Raw genomic sequence first — 21005 nt, 5'->3', positions numbered from 1 at the left:
CATATCTGCACTGGCTTCATTCATTAACTCGAGCATGAAATTTTCTCGAGTGACCGCTTTTTCAGCTTCAGAAACAGCAATCTCCTTAGCAGCCACAGCCTCGTGGGCTTGCTTGAAGGGCAACTTTTCGGCTTCGGATGATTTACGAGACTGCTCCATCATCACAAGTGTTTGCTTTTTCGCATCACTGAAGTTGTTGTCGAAGATCATTCAATTCTTGCGACAAGGTATCTTCGACGAGTGCAGTATCAGTACTGCAGTTCTCTCCGCGGGAAGAAGGCGAAGCATTGGAAGGAGTAGGAATTGGAGTATAGTTATCAAATATCAACTGAAATTTAAACAGAACAACATCAAAAAACAGGCAAAGATAGAGTTCTTCATTAATCTCTTGGGAATAATTACAAGGGCACTACGGTGGAGCTAAGGAAATACGTGTCGCCAAAAGACTACTTTGGCGACAAGAGCAAAAGAAGCAAAAGAAAAACAGAGGCATGCAACTAGACCTCCGGCCTTGACGAACTAGGAGTCGACGTTGGCTTGATCCCGAGATACGCCAAGATTTTCTTCGTATTGGGCTTGGCCGCCTTCATCAGTGACTTCCACCTCGACTGCTCTATCTGATCGGTGTCGCCAACCTTCATCCAGTCGAGAGTCTGCTGACTGTCAGCAACCAGAGCAACAGTATTTTCAACAGCTACCTTCATATTTTCATGGCGCATCTTCAGCCCAAGATCTTCTGATGTATTGAAAAGCTTGGCAATTTCAAGGAAAGTCGACGGTTCCTCTTTCTTCGGGAAGAAGTAGGGGAACAACGCCGACAAAGCCCCACTGGCATTGGCCACGCCTTCACGAATCTCGCGTCCATGGAGCTCCAAAAGAGAAAGTGCGTCAAGGAGAGAGTCATTGACGGGATTCTCCAGATCATAATCTTGGCCTGTTTGGGCTGACACACGAGACAACATATTAGTCGAAAACCAAGACACAGGAAATGCAACAAAATAGAAGAAATTGAGGATATTACTCAGCGTACGTCGACATTGCGACTTCAAACGCTTGATGACCCCTTGCTCACGTGCAGCCTGTGCAGTTTTCTGCTCGTGTAAGGCAGATTCAGCATCTTTGAGCCTTTGCTGCAATTCTTCGACACTAGCGGCCTTTGCTTTAGCATCATCAGCTTCAGCTCTAGCTTCGCTAGCGGCAAGCTCAGCCTTCTTACGAGCCGTTTCACTTTGCTCGAGTTTTCGAGCAAGTGTCTCGGCACGCTGGTTAGCCTCCGCAAGTTTTTCTGTTGAGAAAAGAAAAGGAAGAGAAGAAAGATCAAAAATAGCGACAAGCAGCAGGAGTAAAAAACCAAGGAAAAACAGCAAGTATAAAATTCGTTACCTTCGGCTCTGCTGGCATACTCGCGGTACCCAATAAATTGGGACCCGATGCGGATAAGATCCTTGATCATAGGCTGTCAAAGAAGAAGGAAAGAAGGGGAAAACTTCGGCATTACACAAAGTAGGGGTCCACAAAAGCAAAATAGAGGAAATATAGATCTCGATAAACTTACATCATCCAAGAGCTGCGAGGAAGAGCTGCCCAATTGAGGAGGAGGCTCAACGATCATTTCAACCCTTGCCCTTTTTGGCGAAAGGACAAGGGGGCTTGACGGTGGAGTAGTGGTGACGACGTTTTGTTGAGGAGGCGATGTTTCATCTCCTTCAACTAGCGTATCTGAAACAAGTACGATACGTGACGTGCTTGTCCGAGGAGCCACGTCGGTGGCTCGGTACTTCTTCTTCCTCATCACTAGTGAACAAAAAAGTCGACGATATAAAAAGCAAGACAATATAAATATTTCGAGTACAAAAAAAAGGGGGAGAGATAAAATCGACTTACGAGCTGATGAGGGATTCAACATAAGGATCGTAAGCTGACCTCGGATGAGAAGGAACAACTTCTTCAGCCTTAGAAATGCCAGAATCCTCGGCATCAGTCCTTTTCCTTTTGTTCTTGGGAGAGACAGCAGGAGGAAGGGACTCAGTTGATTCACTGGCCTCAGATTCAATTTCTTTCTCATGGGAAGCCGCAGATTTGTGAGAACCCGCGACTTCACTTTCAGGAACAGAAGAGCCACGAGTATCGTCGGCAACGATGGTCATTTCTTCGACCTCTCCACCCTCAGGAAGAGGAGGAAGGGAAGTTATACTAGGATGGTCCTGAAAAAATAGAAACCAAAGAAAAAGTAAAGAGATGACAATACAATGAGATGCAGGAAAAAAGGTGCAACAAGATAAAAATGCGGAAAGACAAAATACCTTGGGGAGTGGATTGGTGGAGCTGTATGGTTCCACGCGACAAGAAGAAGGAACTGGATCTTTGCCCGAGCGAGAAAGTCTTCGAACCAACTTCTCCAAGTCCTTGGTGGAAAGGTCACCGGAGATTACTGTTGGCGTCATTTTTACCGAGTACGTCCAAAGGGGATTTTGCGAGCACTGAAGAGGCTGCACTCTAATCCTAAGGAAGTAGGCGGTGATTTGAACACCGAGATAGCTCCTTGCCTCGAGTATTTTGAAGGCGACGAATGCGAGACATGAGCGCCTCTGTCGCCTTTTCTCTTCTTCGAAGCTTCGGCATCCCGGGAGCGACGGCGCTGAATTTTGGCATTCCGTCGAAGGGAATTATGTTGTGCTCAACGGAGTTGGCGCTTTCTTCGTGAATGTAAAGCCACCTCTTGCGCCATCCTTGGACAGAATCAGGAAACTTGACGTCGAAATAATCGACATCGGTGCGAATCACGGATAACAACGCCACCTATGTTATAAGTGACGTTGTGGGAGCCATTGCGGCGGATGCAGAAGATGCGTTTCCAAAGAGCCCAATTAGGAGCGACTCCAAGAAAGCATTCGCAAAGGGTGATAAAAATAGAAATGTGAAGGATGGAATTGGGGGTCAGATGATGCAATTGAATCCCATAAACGAAAAGAAGGCCGCGGAGGAAATCATGGATTGGGGTAGAGAGGCCGCGGATAAGATGATCAACAAAACTAACCCGATACTCCATTGGAGGCTTGGGATAGCTTTCTTCACTGGGAAAGCGGATGGCGCCTTCCTTCTTCATCGAGGCCAAGCCTTTTCATCGAGGTTGGCGTCTTGATTGGAGATTTTGGATCTCTCCCACTCAAGATCTTCGGCGGCCATCGCGGACTGCGGAGTGCTTGTGGCGAGTCAAACGCGCACGCGGTGGCATCCACGGCGGCGGATTGAGCAATGTATGCGAGAGCGGAAAAATCGGAGAGACTTGGGTGCAAGGAAGTTTTGCGAAGAGGAACAGGTGAGCGGCGCAAGCAAGGATGAACGGAGGTTGAAGACGAGGTTTATATAAGAATTGGGTGAAGCGGTGTGCCGTTGGATGAGGAAATCGTGTGGTGAGAATAGATCTTCTAGACACAAGGGCAAAAAAGTATTTTCTCTGGGATAGGCGTTACAGTACGTGCGCCAGAAAAAGCGGAGGACGTGTGTCCCCCACTTGCACGACGTGTCAGCATGGTGGAAACCATGGACCCACAAAACAGAAAAATCTCGGCAATAGATGGAGTTGAAGAAAATTCGACAAGGGAAAATATGTCGACAAGAGAAAGGAGAATGGCGACAGGATAAGTTATTAGAATGCATCGGGAGCCTTTGGTCAGAAACAAGTTTTTGCCCAAATGCTCGGGGGCTACTTCGATAAAAGTAAAATTTCGACAATGGCAAATATAGAAAATGTTGAGCCTACAGTCAAGCACAAGTTCTTGGCTGTAGCCTCGGGGGCTACTCCCATCAGGAGCGCTGTTTGCGCACCCGGCAAATATAAAAAAAAAAAAAAATAGAGGAAAAAGAAAGAGAGAAGAAGAAGGAGGAAAGAATATCAGGAGATAATGGCAATATAGCGACAAGGTGGACTAAAATGTTGAGCCTACAACCAAGCACAAGTTCTTGGCTGTAGCCTCGAGAGCTACTCCCATCGGGAACGCTGTTCGCGTGCCCGATGAAGTTCACAAAGGAAAAATAAAAACAGCAAGAGAGTATATTTCGAGTTATAATTAACTCTACATATACTCCCATCGGGAGAGCAATATAAGTCATATTTTACTCGATAAAATGTGCCATTCCAACAGCCGGAAAAGCACTCGACAATATATTCTCAGAACGCCGAAGTTGCGATCAATTTCGAATGCCGCAAAATTGCGAAGGTAAGACCCCGGACCTATTCTGCTGGGCGTGGCATCGCCAAAGACTGCAGCTCTGCTACTTTTATCCGTATCAACAGATACGAAGAAAAATCCTAACGGACGCGTTAGGTACTCGATAAATTTGACTGGGACTCGACAGAATGGTAAGACCTTAAGCGGCGCCTGTCGAAGTTTACACCAGTATCCCGAAATCATGTCCGGGGACGTGATTTTGAAGTAGGTTTTTGCGGATTGCCACTAGAGCAGTTAACTAGTACACGATCCGTCGGATGAACTAGCCCCAACTACCAATATCCCTGTACAATATAGAATTTTATGAGAAAAAGTATGAAAGTTAGAGCTTTCGAGTAAAAATAAACGAGTAGAGATTTTCCACGACTCTATGATTCAAGCAAAATCTCGGGAGCTACTGACATAGGCATCCCAAATGGGCCTGCCTAATATAGTACCCGGGGTTTATTGAAGGCCCACTACCCGAAGAATAAGAAGACTCGAGAGCCCAAGATGTATTTAAGGAAAAGATAGAGTTGTAATAGGAAGTGTTATTTGTAATCTGGCGGGATGAGTTAGAAACCATCCCGGACTCGTAATCCTTGTATAGCACGAATCCCTCGGCTCCACCTATATAAAGGGGGGTCGAGGGACGAAAGATCATCGAATCATTGTACGCAAACCTTAGTTTTCATATTCGTCGAGTACTTTTCGGCTGAAACCTTCGAGATCTACTTGCCCTCTACTTCTAACTAAACCCTAGCCTACAATCCATAGGCATTGACAAGTTAATCCCTTGTCAACCGCCACCTCCACCTCCAGCTCCACCTCCAGCTCCTCCCAAGCCACCTCCACCTCCAGCTCGACCTCCAGCTCCACCACCTCGTCCCCGTCCTCGTCCTCGTCCTCCTCCTCCTTCCGCGCCGTCCTCGTAACGCGGATTGCGACGCGGTTCCCTCCCACTCCTTCTAACATTGTTCTTGCACTGTTGCATCTTCTTAAGCAAGCTCGACGAGTCCTCCTTGCCGCCGCTCATATTGTTCAATCACCTGCATTGAGAAAGAGAAAACAATTAAGAAGCATGTTGAAAAATATATAAATAGTAAGCATAAAGACACTAAACAATTAAGAAGCATGTTGAAAAAAATATAAATACTAAGCATAAAGACACTTTGCAATTAAGAAGCATGTTGAAAAATATATAAATACTAAGCATAAAGACACTAAACAATTATTAAGCATGTTGAAAAATATATAAGAAGCATAAACACATAAAAGACCCTCACCAGCCGTCATCAATCTCATTGACAATCTCATTTTCTTTCTCCTTGTCACTATCACTATCACTATCTTTTGAGTAGTAAGTTGGAGCCTGATAGATGGGTGGAGGCTCATCATCGCTATCATCTTCCACTTGTAACTTCTCGAGCATATCTATGTCCTTTAGATCCACCACTGACTCACCACGAGGTTCTGCATCGTTCTCGTTCCTGAGGTCCTCTTCAAGAACACATTCTAACTCAAAGTGCCCGAAGTCCTCTTCCTCTTGATAGAAAATTCCCTCATATGTTACAGGGTCAATGTTGTTGTAATCGTCCTCGGAGGGAATCGGTAGGTTACCATGTGGCGATACCTGAACACGACTTCCCAGCCGTTGAGTGCCGCTTTACGGCATGGGTACGGCAAATAATAAACTTGCTTGGCTTGGTGAGCAACAATATAGACATCGGCTCCGGCATAGGTGGTGGAAGGCTTAACTTCTACTAACCCAATGGACTTGGTAACTCTCTGTCCACCTCTTGGGTCGAACCAATGACACTTGAACACAACGAGATTGAGTTGTTTGTTTGTACGATTGAAGGTTAGCTCGTATACATTCTCTAACCTCCCGTAGTAATCAAAGGTATCGGATCCTCTAGTGAAGACACCAGTATTTATCGTTTTGGATTCGCCGGCCCTTCGGTGTGTCTCTGTATGGAAGCGAAACCCATTCACGTCATACTTTTCATACTTCATGACGTCACGGTTACAACCTTGGGATACACATCTCAACTCATCTGTCATCTCAACGTTTGCATCAGCTCCCTACAAGCACGGTTCAAATTTGTTGTGTGCATTAGTTACATGGAATAACAGGGACAAGTCACATATTGGTAGGTAAGAGGGACATCTTAGACATTACTTTTTTCATGAACCAAGACACAAAGTTTATTTTTACTCCGGGAGCACCCTCTTTCAGTAGAGTGTCCAACTCCGCGCCCGTGGGATCTGTCGTTCGCCACCACTGTTCATCCGTGAATTCGCTGAAAGGATACAATAAGCATTAGACCGAGACCACGTAGGAGATCGAAACTAGGTACAAAGTAATTTGTACACCATGTTACCTAATGAAATCGTGACCGCCATCATCGTCGTCCCCCCACCACTTCCTTCATGTTCATAAGCACATAGAGCATTATGCAATCCTTCTCTTCCCTCTCCAATCTATATTTTTGTCCTTTACCAGCCTTGCCACCAGGACATTGGAATAGTTGAAGCTTGGGGTCATTCATGGGCACGTCGACATTGTAACGAGAGACCGGGTTATGCGGAGTGGGAACTTCATCAGGATAGTACGTTGTTGCGGCATCTGCCATCTCCCGAAGGCACGTTGCCTCGAGCTATGCATGCTTCAATCTTGGCTTTGTTTCCGGTTATCTTCCGAATATACTTGAACTCTCTCTCAATACAAAGCTGCCACCGAAACTGCACCGGGCCACCCAAGAGTGCCTCGTTTGCGAGGTGCACAATGAGATGTGCCATCGGAGTAAAGAAGCACTGGCGGAAAGATCATCTCCAAATTGCATAGCAACTCCGGCACTTGAACTTGCGAGCTTCTCAATAACCATAGGACATATCCGCTTAGCACGGAGCGTGCGGAAGAAATGGCTCAACTCCGCGAGCACTCGCCATATTTTCTCGGGGAGATACCCTCGAAGCATCACCGGCATCAGCCGCTCAATCCATATATGATAGTCGTGACTCTTGAGCCCGGTGACTTTTCCCGTCGAAAGATTGACTCCCTTGCTCATATGAATATAATATACTAATATATATGTTAAGAATAGGTCAATATAATAATAATAATAATAATAATAATAATATATAATTATAATAGATCTAGCTAAGGCGCGTGGGGATATGCCGAGAGTCAGATCTACCCCTTTGACCGGCGTCCGATGACAGCTGCCCCCGTGACTTTACTCTGCCTTTTTATGACACATAAAATGACGCCACGCGGCTCCGCTCGATTTTTTTGGCTCCGTTTGCTTTGCCAACTGCGCAAAACGGGGCCGCCGGGACATGCGGTATGGCCGTACCGGGCGCGCGTGTGCACCCGTCCGCCAACGCGCGAAACGGAAAACATTTAGCACATAAAATGACGCGTCCTAGACCTAAAAACATTTTTCCCTCCATTTATTGAGCGAAGGAAAGTGTCGCCCGGCTCAAATCCGGTCAGTTTCCAGCGGATTCGGCGGGACACCGCAGGAAGCGGGTGGGATTCCCAGATGGCTTCCGCGCGCATATGGCATGTGATAGGTGGTGCGTAGGAGGTATCATACCGCCGCGCGGAGGTCCCGCGCGATACTGAAATGCGCACCATGCAGCTCCTTCACAAAAAAAAGCCCTTCCGGCACCCCGAAAATGGAAAAACCGTCGCCCGTGGTTCGGATTGGAAATACGCGACCGGGGCCTTGCTTCCCATCCTAAGGCCCACGCACGTGCCAAATATGGCCTCGTTCCGACAAACTATGTGGTGAAACGGGCCGTTTCCTACTCATTTCCCCTAAAAGCCATAGAACTCCGGACGTGATAGCCCTATTCGTGAAGGGTTTTTCAAGATAATTGCCGTATCCCAGTTCCGTCTTTTGCAGTGGTTACTAGGACACATAAAATGACGCCACGCGGCTCCGCTCGATTTTTTGGCTCCGTTTGCTTTGCCAACTGCGCAAAACGGGGCCGCCGGGACATGCGGTATGGCCGTACCGGGCGCGCGCGTGCACCCGTCCGCCAACGCGTGAAACGGAAAACATTTAGCACATAAAATGACGTGTCCTCGACCTAAAAACATTTTTCCCTCCATTTATTGAGCGAAGGAAAGTGTTGCCCCAGTTCAAATCCGGTCGGTCTCAGCGGATTCGGCGGGACACCGCAGGAAGCGGGTGGGATTCCCAGATGGCTTCCGTGCGCATATGGCATGTGATAGGTGGTGCGTAGGAGGTATCATACCGCCGCGTGGAGGTCCCGCGCGATACTGAAATGCGCACCATGCAGCTCCTTCACAAAAAAAGCCCTTCCGGCACCCCGAAAATGGAAAAACCGTCGCCCGTGGTTCGGATTGGAAATCCGCGACCGGGGCCATGCTTCCCATCCTAAGGCCCACGCACGTGCCAAATATGGCCTCGTTCCGACAAACTATGTGGTGAAACGGGCCGTTTCCTACTCATTTCCCCTAAAAGCCATAGAACTCCGGACGTGATAGCCCTATTCGTGAAGGGTTTTTCAAGATAATTGTCGTATCCCAGTTCCGTCTTTTGCAGTGGTTACTAGGACACATAAAATGACGCCACGCGGCTCCGCTCGATTTTTTGGCTCCGTTTGCTTTGCCAACTGCGCAAAACGGGGCCGCCGGGACATGCGGTATGGCCGTACCGGGCGCGCGCGTGCACCCGTCCGCCAACGCACGAAACGGAAAACATTTAGCATATAAAATGACGCGTCCTCGACCTAAAAACATTTTTCCCTCCATTTATTGAGCGAAGGAAAGTGTCGCCCCAGTTCAAATCCGGTCAGTTTCCAGCGGATTCGGCGGGACACCGCAGGAAGCGGGTGGGATTCCCAGATGGCTTCCGCGCGCATATGGCATGTGATAGGTGGTGCGTAGGAGGTATCATACCGCCGCGCGGAGGTCCCGCGCGATACCGAAATGCGCACCATGCAGCTCCTTCACAAAAAAGCCCTTCCCGGCACCCCGAAAATGGAAAAACCGTCGCCCGTGGTTCGGATTGGAAATCCGCGACCGGGGCCTTGCTTCCCATCCTAAGGCCCACGCACGTGCCAAATATGGCCTCGTTCCGTCAAACTATGTGGTGAAACGGGCCGTTTCCTACTCATTTCCCCTAAAAGCCATAGAACTCCGGACGTGATAGCCCTATTCGTGAAGGGTTTTTCAAGATAATTGCCGTATCCCAGTTCCGTCTTTTGCAGTGGTTACTAGGACACATAAAATGACGCCACGCGGCTCCGCTCGATTTTTTGGCTCCGTTTGCTTTGCCAACTGCGCAAAACGGGGCCGCCGGGACATGCGGTATGGCCGTACCGGGCGCGCGCGTGCACCCGTCCGCCAACGCGCGAAACGGAAAACATTTAGCACATAAAATGACGTGTCCTCGACCTAAAAACATTTTTCCCTCCATTTATTGAGTGAAGGAAAGTGTCGCCCCAGCTTCAAATCCGGTCGGCTTCAGGCGGATTCGGCGGGACACCGCAGAAGCGGGTGGGATTCCCAGATGGCTTCCGCGCGCATATGGCATGTGATAGGTGGTGCGTAGGAGGTATCATACCGCCGCGCGGAGGTCCCGCGCGATACTGAAATGCGCACCATGCAGCTCCTTCACAAAAAAAGCCCTTCCGGCACCCCGAAAATGGAAAAACCGTCGCCCGTGGTTCGGATTCGAAATCCGCGACCGGGGCCATGCTTCTCATCCTAAGGCCCACGCACGTGCCAAATATGGCCTCGTTCCGACAAACTATGTGGTGAAACGGGCCGTTTCCTACTCATTTTCCCTAAAAGCCATAGAACTCCGGACGTGATAGCCCTATTCGTGAAGGGTTTTTCAAGATAATTGCCGTATCCCAGTTCCGTCTTCTGCAGGTGGTTACTAGGACACATAAAATGACGCCACGCGGCTCCGCTCGATTTTTTGGCTCCGTTTGCTTTGCCAACCGCGCAAAACGGGGCCGCCGGGACATGCGGTATGGCCGTACCGGGCGCGCGCGTGCACCCGTCCGCCAACGCGCGAAACGGAAAACATTTAGCACATAATATGACGCGTCCTCGACCTAAATTTTTTTTCCCTCCATTTATTGAGCGAAGGAAAGTGTCGCCCCAGTTCAAATCCGGTCAGTTTCCAGCGGATTCGGCGGGACACCGCAGGAAGCGGGTGGGATTCCCAGATGGCTTCCGCGCGCATATGGCATGTGATAGGTGGTGCGTAGGAGGTATCATACCGCCGCGCGGAGGTCCCGCGCGATACTGAAATGCGCACCATGCAGCTCCTTCACAAAAAAAAGCCCTTCCGGCACCCCGAAAATAGAAAAACCGTCGCCCGTGGTTCGGATTGGAAATCCGCGACCGGGGCTTGCTTCCCATCCTAAGGCCCACGCACGTGCCAAATATGGCCTCGTTCCGACAAACTATGTGGTGAAACGGGCCGTTTCCTACTCATTTCCCCTAAAAGCCATAGAACTCCGGACGTGATAGCCCTTTTCGTGAAGGGTTTTTCAAGATAATTGCCGTATCCCAGTTCCGTCTTTTGCAGTGGTTACTAGGACACATAAAATGACGCCACGCGGCTCCGCTCGATTTTTGGCTCCGTTTGCTTTTCCAACCTGCGCAAAACGGGGCCACCGGGACATGCGGTATGGCCGTACGGGCGCGCGCGTGCACCCGTCCGCCAACGCGCGAAACGGAAAACATTTAGCACATAAAATGACGCGTCCTAGACCTAAAAACATTTTTCCCTCCATTTATTGAGCGAAGGAAAGTGTCGCCCCAGTTAAAATCCGGTCAGTTTCCAGCGGATTCGGCGGGGCACCGCAGGAAGCGGGTGGGATTCCCAGATGGCTTCCGCACGCATATGGCATGTGATAGGTGGTGCGTAGGAGGTATCCTACCGCTGCGCGGAGGTCCCGCGCGATACTGAAATGCGCACCATGTAGCTGCTTCACAAAAAAAGCCCTTCCGGCACCCCGAAAATGGAAAAACCGTCGCCCGTGGTTCGGATTGGAAATCCGCGACCGGGGCCTTGCTTCCCATCCTAAGGCCCACGCACGTGCCTAATATGGCCTCGTTCCGACAAACTATGTGGTGAAACGGGCCGTTTCCTACTCATTTCCCCTAAAAGCCATAGAACTCCGGACGAGATAGCCCTGTTCGTGAAGGGTTTTCCAAGATAATTGCCGTATCCCAGTTCCGTCTTTTGCAGTGGTTACTAGGACACATAAAATGATGCCACGCGGCTCCGCTCGATTTTTTGGCTCCGTTTGCTTTAACGTGGCGGGAGTTTCCACATACAGATCCTGCATTTCACCAAGTGCTAGCCCATGTATGCGGAAATCGTCAACGCCGGGTACATGCAAGGTTAGAAAAACCTTACATCACACTTGTACACATATGTTAGGGACAAATGCAAGTTTTCAAGCGATCCGACGCTCCGGTGATCTGTATCTTGGGAAACCCTAGGCCGGGGACCCTGCAGATCTACCCCTATAGCTTTTTCCGTGCGAGGGTTTAGCAATGGATTTTTTTATTTTCTTTGCTTTGTTTAGGACATATGCACATGGGTTTGGAATGAAATAGGCCCCGGATGAGCCGTAGCAGGAGTTTCCACATACAAATCCTGGATTTTACCAAGTGTGGGCCCATGTATGCGGAAATCGTCAACGCCGGGTACATGCAAGGTTAGACAAACCTTACATCACACTTGTACACATATGTTAGGGACAAATGCAAGTTTTCAAGCGATTCCGACGCTCCGGTGATCCGTATCTTGGGAAACCCTAGGGCGGGGACCCTGCGGATCTACCCCTATAGCTTTTTCCGTGCGAGGGTTTACCAATGGATTTTTTTATTTTCTTTGCTTTGTTTAGGACATATGCACATGGAAACCATAGGTTTGGAATAAAATAGGCCACAGATGAGCCGTAGCAGGAGTTTTCACATACAGATCCTGGATTTTTCCAAGTGCGGGCCCATGTATGCGGAAATCATCAACGCCGGGTACATGCAAGGTTAGACAAACCTTACATCACACTTGTACACATATGTTAGGGACAAATGCAAGTTTTCCAGCGATTCCGACGCTCCGAGTGATCTGTATCTTGGGAAACCCTAGGGCGGGGACCCCGCAGATCTACCCCTATAGCTTTTTCCGTGCGAGGGTTTACCAATGGATTTTTTTATTTTCTTTGCTTTGTTTAGGACATATGCACATGGAAACCATAGGTTTGGAATAAAATAGGCCACAGATGAGCCGTAGCAGGAGTTTTCACATACAGATCCTGGATTTTTCCAAGTGTGGGCCCATGTATGCGGAAATCATCAACGCCGGGTACATGCAAGGTTAGACAAACCTTACATCACACTTGTACACATATGTTAGGGACAAATGCAAGTTTTCAAGCGATTTCGACGCTCCGGTGATCTGTATCTTGGGAAACCCTAGGGCGGGGACCCTGCAGATCTACCCCTATAGCTTTCTCCGTGCGAGGGTTTACCAATGGATTTTTTTATTTGCTTTGCTTTGTTTAGGACATATGCACATGGAAACCATAGGTTTGGAATGAAATAGGCCCCGGATGAGCCGTAGCAGGAGTTTCCACATACAAATCCCGGATTTTACCAAGTGTGGGCCCATGTATGCGGAAATCGTCAACGCCGGGTACATGCAAGGTTAGACAAACCTTACATCACACTTGTACACATATGTTAGGGACAAATGCAAGTTTTCAAGCGATTCCGACGCTCCGGTGATCCGTATCCCGGGAAACCCTAGGCCGGGGACCTTGCGGATCTACCCCTATAGCTTTTTTCGTGCGAGGGTTCACCAATGGATTTTTTTAATTTCTTTGCTTTGTTTAGGACATATGCACATGGAAACCATAGGTTTGGAATAAAATAGGCCACAGATGAGCCGTAGCAGGAGTTTTCACATACATATCCTGGATTTTACCAAGTGCGGGCCAATGTATGCGGAAATCGTCAACGCCGGATACATGCAAGGTTAGACAAACCTTACATCACAATTGTACACATATGTTAGGGACAAATGCAAGTTTTCAAGCGATTCCGACGCTCCGGTGATCCGTATCTTGGGAAACCCTAGGGCGGGGACCCCGCAGATCTACCCCTATAGCTTTCTCCGTGCGAGGGTTTACCAATGGATTTTTTTATTTGCTTTGCTTTGTTTAGGACATATGCACATGGAAACCATAGGTTTGGAATGAAATAGGCCCCGGATGAGCCGTAGCAGGAGTTTCCACATACAAATCCTCGGATTTTACCAAGCGTGGGCCCATGTATGCGGAAATCGTCAACGCCGGGTACATGCAAGGTTAGACAAACCTTACATCACACTTGTACACATATGTTAGGGACAAATGCAAGTTTTCAAGCGATTCCGACGCTCCGGTGATCCGTATCTTGGGAAACCCTAGGCCGGGACCTTGCGGATCTACCCCTATAGCTTTTTTCGTGCCGGGGTTCACCAATGGATTTTTTTAATTTCTTTGCTTTGTTTAGGACATATGCACATGGAAACCATAGGTTTGGAATGAAATAGGCCCCGGATGAGCCGTAGCAGGAGTTTCCAGCGATTCGGACGCTCCGGTGGTTTGTATCTAGGGAAACCCTAGGGGGATTGGACCCCGCAAATCTACCCTTAGGGTTAGGGTTAGGGTTAGAGTTAGGGTTAGCAATGGACTTTTTTCCTTTGTTTTAGGACATATGTACATCGATAGCAGATGTTGGGCCTACTGGATCCCGTCGACCCGTCTACGAAGAGCGTCACTCGTGGGATCTACATAAGCCATCTACCATTTTTTTCTTTAAAAAAGTAACTATTTTTACATAATTCATACTAGTACATAAATAAAACAAACATAATATAAAGTTAATGACCGAGAAGAAAAAAAGAAAAAAATATGTATGCCGAGGGTGGCCGTCGGCATAGGTGGGTGATGCCCTATGCCGAGGGTGGCCCTCGGCGCCTCGCTGACGCCGTGACCGGGCCGTCACGGCCGGAGCGGGACCGGAGCACATGCTAGTGCTACGCCGACGGCCTTTAGTACGCCGAGGGTGGCCGTCGGCGTAGCCCTCTCTACGCCGAGGGGCTCGATGGGCCGCTGCCATGGACCGGACGTACGCCGACGGCCCCGACATTTGGCCGTCGGCGTACGCCACGGCCGTCGGCGCAGCGAGCCATTCCTGTAGTGTACCCTCAAGTGAATAATAGTCCTCCATTTACGTCCATCTAAAGGCTTAAAAAAATTCATACTTCTCTCCAAAACGTGAGCAGTATGTATCATACCTCTGCCAATTTTGGTACCAAAAAAGAAAAAGACCGTAGCCGGGCCCCAGTCCAGTAGACGCCCCAGCCCATGTGCAATCCCTGGGCAGCGCTGGAGGGGACGGGATTGCACTAACCCTTGTTCTTCCGTGAGCTCGTTGGTTGGGATGCCGCCGACGATCATTCGCTTTCGCAACTCCAGCGCCGCAGCCGCCGCGGCCCCTACAGCCGCCATGCTTGGCGGGATCTCCACCTCCCCCTTCCGCCGCCTCCTTCCCCATGACTTACCTGTCCCCGCCGCGCGCGTCCTTGCCTCACAGCCGATCCAAGATCCTCGGCAACGGCGTCCTCGCTCGCGAAGGCGGCCGATTTCGTTGCGCGGTTCCACGAGCGGGGTTTGGCGTTCATCACGACGAGCCGCCCGTACCGGCTCTGCGGTGGCGCAGGAGACGGTAGGAGGGTGACGAAGTAACTTTGGGAAGCGGAATGGAAGGAGGAGGCGTCCCCGGCGCGTGTTTTGGTGGTCGAAGGCGTCGCTGATGCTTATCCTTCTCCAGCGTCGGTCCTTCTTGCTCCTCATGGCCCTGCGGCGTGACCTGGTGCGTGTGCTGCGACACGCCGCTGCACACCGGGGAGGAGGGGTCCCCTGGCTACGTCGAGCCCGCCAGCTACGACCTGGTAAGCAACTAATCATCCGTCCATTTTATCTAGGCTCTTACAGATTTGTGATCGTCATGTACGAACCATAGCATCAAGGGTTGGTACCATTAGCCTCAGATTTATTACCGAATTGTAGTTTGAAACACAAACATCTTTCTAATTAGAGCGTTTTGCTTACATATTATATAGTATTGAACTGTTATGCTTGCTGCGGTTGCAATTTGTCTGTTATCAGTAATCACATTGTTCAATCATTTGGTATATCCTGAATTAAAATGAACCTGTAGCTGAGTGAGCATCCTCGTCAACACTATTAACAAAAAAACAAGTGATCACTAGTTGTACTTAGTCAACTAGCATGGTATACCGAATACGATATAATAATATGCTGCTAGATCATTGAAGTACTTTTGCCTTTTGGCTAAAATTATGTATCACCAAGAGGAGATCACAGTTGCTCAAAACTTCAGGGGATAGTCCAGTATAGAAAATTAAAGAGCATTTACCTTGCATCGAGTTAGTAGCCATATGTACCTTGCATAGTTGTGATGTAGTGCAAATGTTCCATGGATTAAGCACACTAAGATGAAAACAGAACCCACATATTCTTTTCATCTTGTTTCGCTAGTATTCACTGTCACCGAATGTCATAACACTGTGAAATAGCTTTGGTTTTGCTGCCCTGGCCCAATTCATCATTATTATTGAAAATTAAAATCAATGGCATGACATAGATAAGGGTGTACTACTGTAGTAGTAAGCTGCGTATTTGCCTCCATGGTTTGAATGAAATAGAGAATTAGAAGTAAACACGGAGTTCAGTAGTTGTAATTTACCTTGGTGATGGGATATCTGAGCAGATCATTTTAACCGTTGAATGCTGCAAGTTGCTTAATTGTGCTCCTTGTGCCAGGAACCAGGGCGGCCGTGTCCTCACGCGGACACAGCGGCGTGTGGTGGTTAGGAAAATAGGTGAGAGGACACGGCTTTGGAAGAGTAGGGATGGTAGTGGGGCGATGTGATGTTGTCGAAGGCCCTGGTGTTCCTTCTTTTTCAAATGTTTCCACAACATGTATGTTTCTAGAAATAATTTCATGTTAATGTCTGATTTATCAGTGCTTTGTTTCTTGCATCCAGTATGTTCATCAACGCAGCCATTTCAGCCTCCTCCTGCTGGTCCATCTTTAACTAGTTGGGTGACAAATGTTGTTGTTTCATCATCTATTCAGTCTGCTAGTGTGGCCGCATCATCAATGTTTGTTCCGCCAAATCAAGGTATAGGTACCTTTGTGTTGACATGCATGGAGCGGCTCGTTTTACTCATCTTTGCACCAAAATTGACATGGCGTGGCAAGATCGACGACACAGGTCATGGTCTTCATGGCGAGGCATGATTGGAGTTTGCTATGAACAACTTCTCTCCGGTGTTTAATTCAGTTTGTAATGTTTGGTACTTTTTTATGTTTAATTCAGTTTGGTACTAGTGTTTAATCCAATTTGTCATTCGGTTTGAGATAGAAAGCTGGCAGCTAAGTTTGTTTAATTCATATTATTCATTTTTGTATTTTCATTGTGCCTGGGAATATGTAAATTAAATTTGGAGTTCGGTAAGCTGACCTATTCTGATGTTCCAGTTGAGCCAAATTCTGAAGTTGGGCCAAATTTTGACTGCATATAAGCTGAACCACTCAAAATGTCTTGTTTGACAACAAATAAAAAGGAAAGCTATTTTGACAGCACCATATGTGAAACATAATCGCGGTTGACATCGCTCCAAATGTCATGTTTGACAGCAAATAAGTACCAAGTACAATAAGCTAAATAAGTAGAATTTTTTGCAAGCACATTTAGTTTCAGCAACAAATAGATCTCATGTAATAACATTGCAAAACTGCTACCACAAGTACGAGTGCATGGTTATGCTTTTCCTCAAAATCCTTCACGGACCATTCTCCGGTACTCGCAGTCAGCTCAGATCGTTTTTGAAGTTCTTTTTGGTTCAGGTCTTTCGAAGTTCCCCAATGTACGGTATCCTTCTTTAAAGCACGTGTAAAGCTGCCTGAATCGAGTCCGTATGCTGGCAAACACTTCACCTCCTCCTTCCAAACACTGAAACCTTTGACCTTTGTGTGCTTATTATAGAACTATATCCTTCGTCCTCACTTCTAAAGGTCTTGCTAACCACAAGGTGATACTTGCTCCTCCTCGCCATTGCCTTGACAATCCATGTCTGATAACCACAAACATAAAAATAAAATTCATGTTACTAGTCAAATAAATCATGTCTTACAAAAAAGATTTATAATATACTCCACTCAACACAGCACAAATGTATCAGTACAATACTTTGTTTCTTCATTACAAAAAAAAGCTCTATAATATACCAGATTATTTGCTCAGAAATAACAGCTACAGATTCCAATTAGCTGTGCAATTATGTCTGCTCTTCCTGATTCGAGAATCATGAAGTTTCATCGCGAGAGGAATTAGCCAGGAGGGAGTTGAGCTGTAGCTTTTTTATATCAATCATGGACTGTTATCAGAAGGACATGTGACGTCCTGCTTCACAGATCATATCATGTGAGCTTGTAATAACAATCGTTCATGGACTGTTTTCCAAGGAGGTCTGATGTCGCTGTCAATGCTTGCGCACACTAACCCTATCGATGTGGCGATTGCGTCGCTCGCTGGTAGACGTGACAGCGGAGTGAATGGGGCGGGCGGTGGAGTCGCTAGTGGATAAGGCGGCGGCGTACCTGCTCGATGTGGCGGCATCGATCGCTGGTGTGGCGGCGACGACGTCCCTGGTCGTGTGGCGGAGGCAGCGACGATCGCTGGTGTGGCAGCAGCGGAGGGGATGAGGCGACTACGTCCCTGATCGCTGGTTTGGCGGAGGCAGCTTCGATCGCTGGTGTGACGAGGGCGGAGTGGATGAGGCGGCGGCGTTCCTGTCGCTGGTGTGGCGGCGGCGGCGCTCGCTCGTCTGCCAAGTTTCCTTGGTCAACTCTATTACTAGCTAATTGATGGACTGGGCCCAATAGTACTAAATTGTTCTCTTCTTTCTTCGTTTTTGACATCTTGCTGGGCTGCCGGGCCGAATCTGTCACACTCAATCCTAACCGTTAAATAAAATCCTACCTCTCCCTTCTAGATGAGAAGTAAAAGGTACTGTAAAAGAAGCCACGTAGTGACGGCCGGTTGATGGATCCATCAAGCTGCCATGCATCCATACTTTCGTGTACGCAGCATGCATGCCATCCGATCGACCACGGTGGAGATAGCTAGCAGCCTAGCACCGTGAAATGTATGTGCAGCTACTGGGATTCTGAATAAAAAGCGAGTATCTCACGCTTAACTAGAACTGGTGCTTGTGTTTCGGTCCATATCAGCCTTATCAGGTGGTGCCTCGGTATGCCTTAAATTATTTTTTCTTCTCTCGCAGTGTCAATAAGAATAGCAATACTTAAGCAAGGCTGAAATAAATAACGTTGCTGGTCTCGATCGAGCAGATGCCAAGGGCTGTAAAAGATGCAAACACGACAGAAGATGTAGGATACAACTCTCTCTTTTTACATCAAGATCTTCAAAGAGAATTAGTAAACAGTAAAATGGATCTAGCTAGGAACTACCACAGCAATTAGGATCATCAGCCGTCCGATTAAGCTCATGGGCGGACAGGATCTGTTGGTTGTCCCGCAGCACCAACACGGGCCTTTGTTACTGTGTGATTCTGCATGAAGTGGACGGGCCAACGTAAAAGGGCCTCTACTCCGGGAATTGATCTTGGCGACCTGTCGTTGACCGGGCCTTTATGTAGTGCGCTCTACACGAATCTGGCCCAAGAACGCTCCTCTGTCTCGTGTACTATTTTCCCCAGCCATGACGCATCCGCTCATCTCGCCGCGCCGCCTCTTCTCCCCTTGTCCATGACCTGTGCGCCCTCGCCGCGGCCTATTTACCGTCCCCTATCGTCGCCTTACCGCTTCCTTCCTCCATGGACGGGACCTAGCTCGCCGGCGCGATGCATGTCAGGACGGCTTCTGCGCTGTTCGCGAACCCTCTCTACGCGCCATCGCCTCTTTTGCCTCGCTGCAATTCCGAACCGTCGCGAACTGCTCCTGACTCCTGAGTCGCCGTTCACCCGTCACCGGAACTGCGTGGCTATGGATCTCCCCCAATAGCATCTCCACGATGTATACATCCGGAGCACACCAATGGCATTCGGAAGTATGGGTGTTGCCTCTCTATCCATAAGGTACGCACCTCTGAATCCTAGGATTTTACACGAACTGTTTCGCCTAAGTTCATAGGTCAAAGTGTGGCATGTAGGCGGTTATTTAAATGTTCCTGTGTTTTGGAGGGAGCATGTGGCCTGGATCTACGAGAAGACGCATCCTGAAGGCACAGATCGTCCGCTGATGATGTCACTCAAGAAGCCCACTCCACTAATTATTGGTCCGGCAGGCTAACTTCTCACGATATTGCGTTTGTGCTGTTGTTTAATTCTTTGCAAGTATTGCATAAACTTTGGCCCTGTGAATGGCATCATTCGTTTGACAATGTAAATATTTCTGAATGGCGTCCTTGTTGTTATACATTCGTGGTCTGAAGCAATCGCCAACTTCACCATTTCTTTTGTTTTTTATTGGCAGGCGTGGATAACACTTCTACCGATCAGGAATCTCCTACAGACCTGCAATTTTTATCTTCCCTGAAATTATCTTTCTACCATACTTTCCACAGGCTGACATCACATCTAAAGGTGTATATGATGCCCCCCATAGGGGGCCTCACAACGCTTTGGATTTTTGGCCGTCAGATCGAGCTGACGTGGCGCGATCTCCGCCGTCGATTTCGTCCAGGGCGCGAGGCCCTCCCACGAACCCGTGTTTTATCCACGGGTCGTGTGAAAGCCCGCGCGGCCCGTTCGCTCTGCTCTCACCCGCCTCGCACGTCCTCCTCTCCCCCTCGCGCCCCTCCCATCGCCGCCGCCGTCAGCTCTCAATCCCGTCGCCCCCTCCTCCTCCACAATCCCCTGCAGCGCCTCCTCCTCCAATCCTCTCCCTCGTCCGTGCTCCCCAATCGCCTCGCCTATTTGCCATGGCTGGGAGACTATTTGGTCCGTGCTCCCTAATCCCATCCCATATTTCTCCTCCACCAATCCAGTGCCACTCCACTACATCTCATGGCTGAGGTTGAGTTCGTCATACTCGCCATGGCTGGGAGACGGAGCGCAGGTCGCCGCTCGTTCTCGCCACCTCGCATCGTCAAAATTGACGGGAGGAGCTGCAGGTGGCCGCTGCTTAGCAGCTTCTTGCGTCTGTCCCTCGAGCGCTCTGGTGCTCCCTCAATCTGCCCTCCCGTCAATTCATCTCCGTGGCATGTTCATCCTCTCTCTCTCTCTCTCTCTCTCTCTCTCTCTCTCTCTCTCCCTCTCTCTCTCCCTCTCTCCCTCTCCCTCTCCCTCTCCCTCTCCCTCTCCCTCTCCCTCTCTCTCTCTCTCTCTCTCTCTCTCTCTGAACCCCTTGTGACGGGAAAAGGTGGAGGTTGCCGGGGTGGCCGCAGGTGATTCCCTTACCTCCATGGCGTTGGTGCCCAAAATTTCGAAACCCTAGATACTACAGGGTCCTCACTCCCTCTCTCTCTGTTTTCTCTCATAAGCATATACGTATGCTTCTTTTAATTTCATAGTGTATATTTAGGTTCTGACCATACCAACAATCCTTTCCTTCTTGCTCTGTTTATTTAGGGAAAAATATAAGGAAGAATCAATTATTGTTATAGATCTCTTGGGATTTTTGGCATA

General features: G+C 48.6%; 1 long non-coding RNA gene across 1 annotated transcript in view; it reads left to right on the top strand.

The window, feature by feature from the left end:
• LOC124658181 overlaps nucleotides 1-18511 on the top strand; it is a 29845-nt gene extending 11334 nt beyond the window's left edge. Inside the window, exons 2-3 of the long non-coding RNA XR_006989042.1 lie at nucleotides 15939-15941; nucleotides 18380-18511. This is a non-coding gene — a long non-coding RNA (uncharacterized LOC124658181). The remainder of the gene's footprint in view (nucleotides 1-15938; nucleotides 15942-18379) is intronic.
• Nucleotides 18512-21005: the final 2494 nt, after the last annotated feature.

Source organism: Lolium rigidum, chromosome 5 (assembly GCF_022539505.1).
Source record: "Lolium rigidum isolate FL_2022 chromosome 5, APGP_CSIRO_Lrig_0.1, whole genome shotgun sequence".
Taxonomy (NCBI): Eukaryota; Viridiplantae; Streptophyta; class Magnoliopsida; order Poales; family Poaceae; genus Lolium; species Lolium rigidum.
The sequence above is the reverse complement of the archived record's forward strand: the minus strand, read 5'-3'. Positions and strand labels throughout refer to the sequence as shown.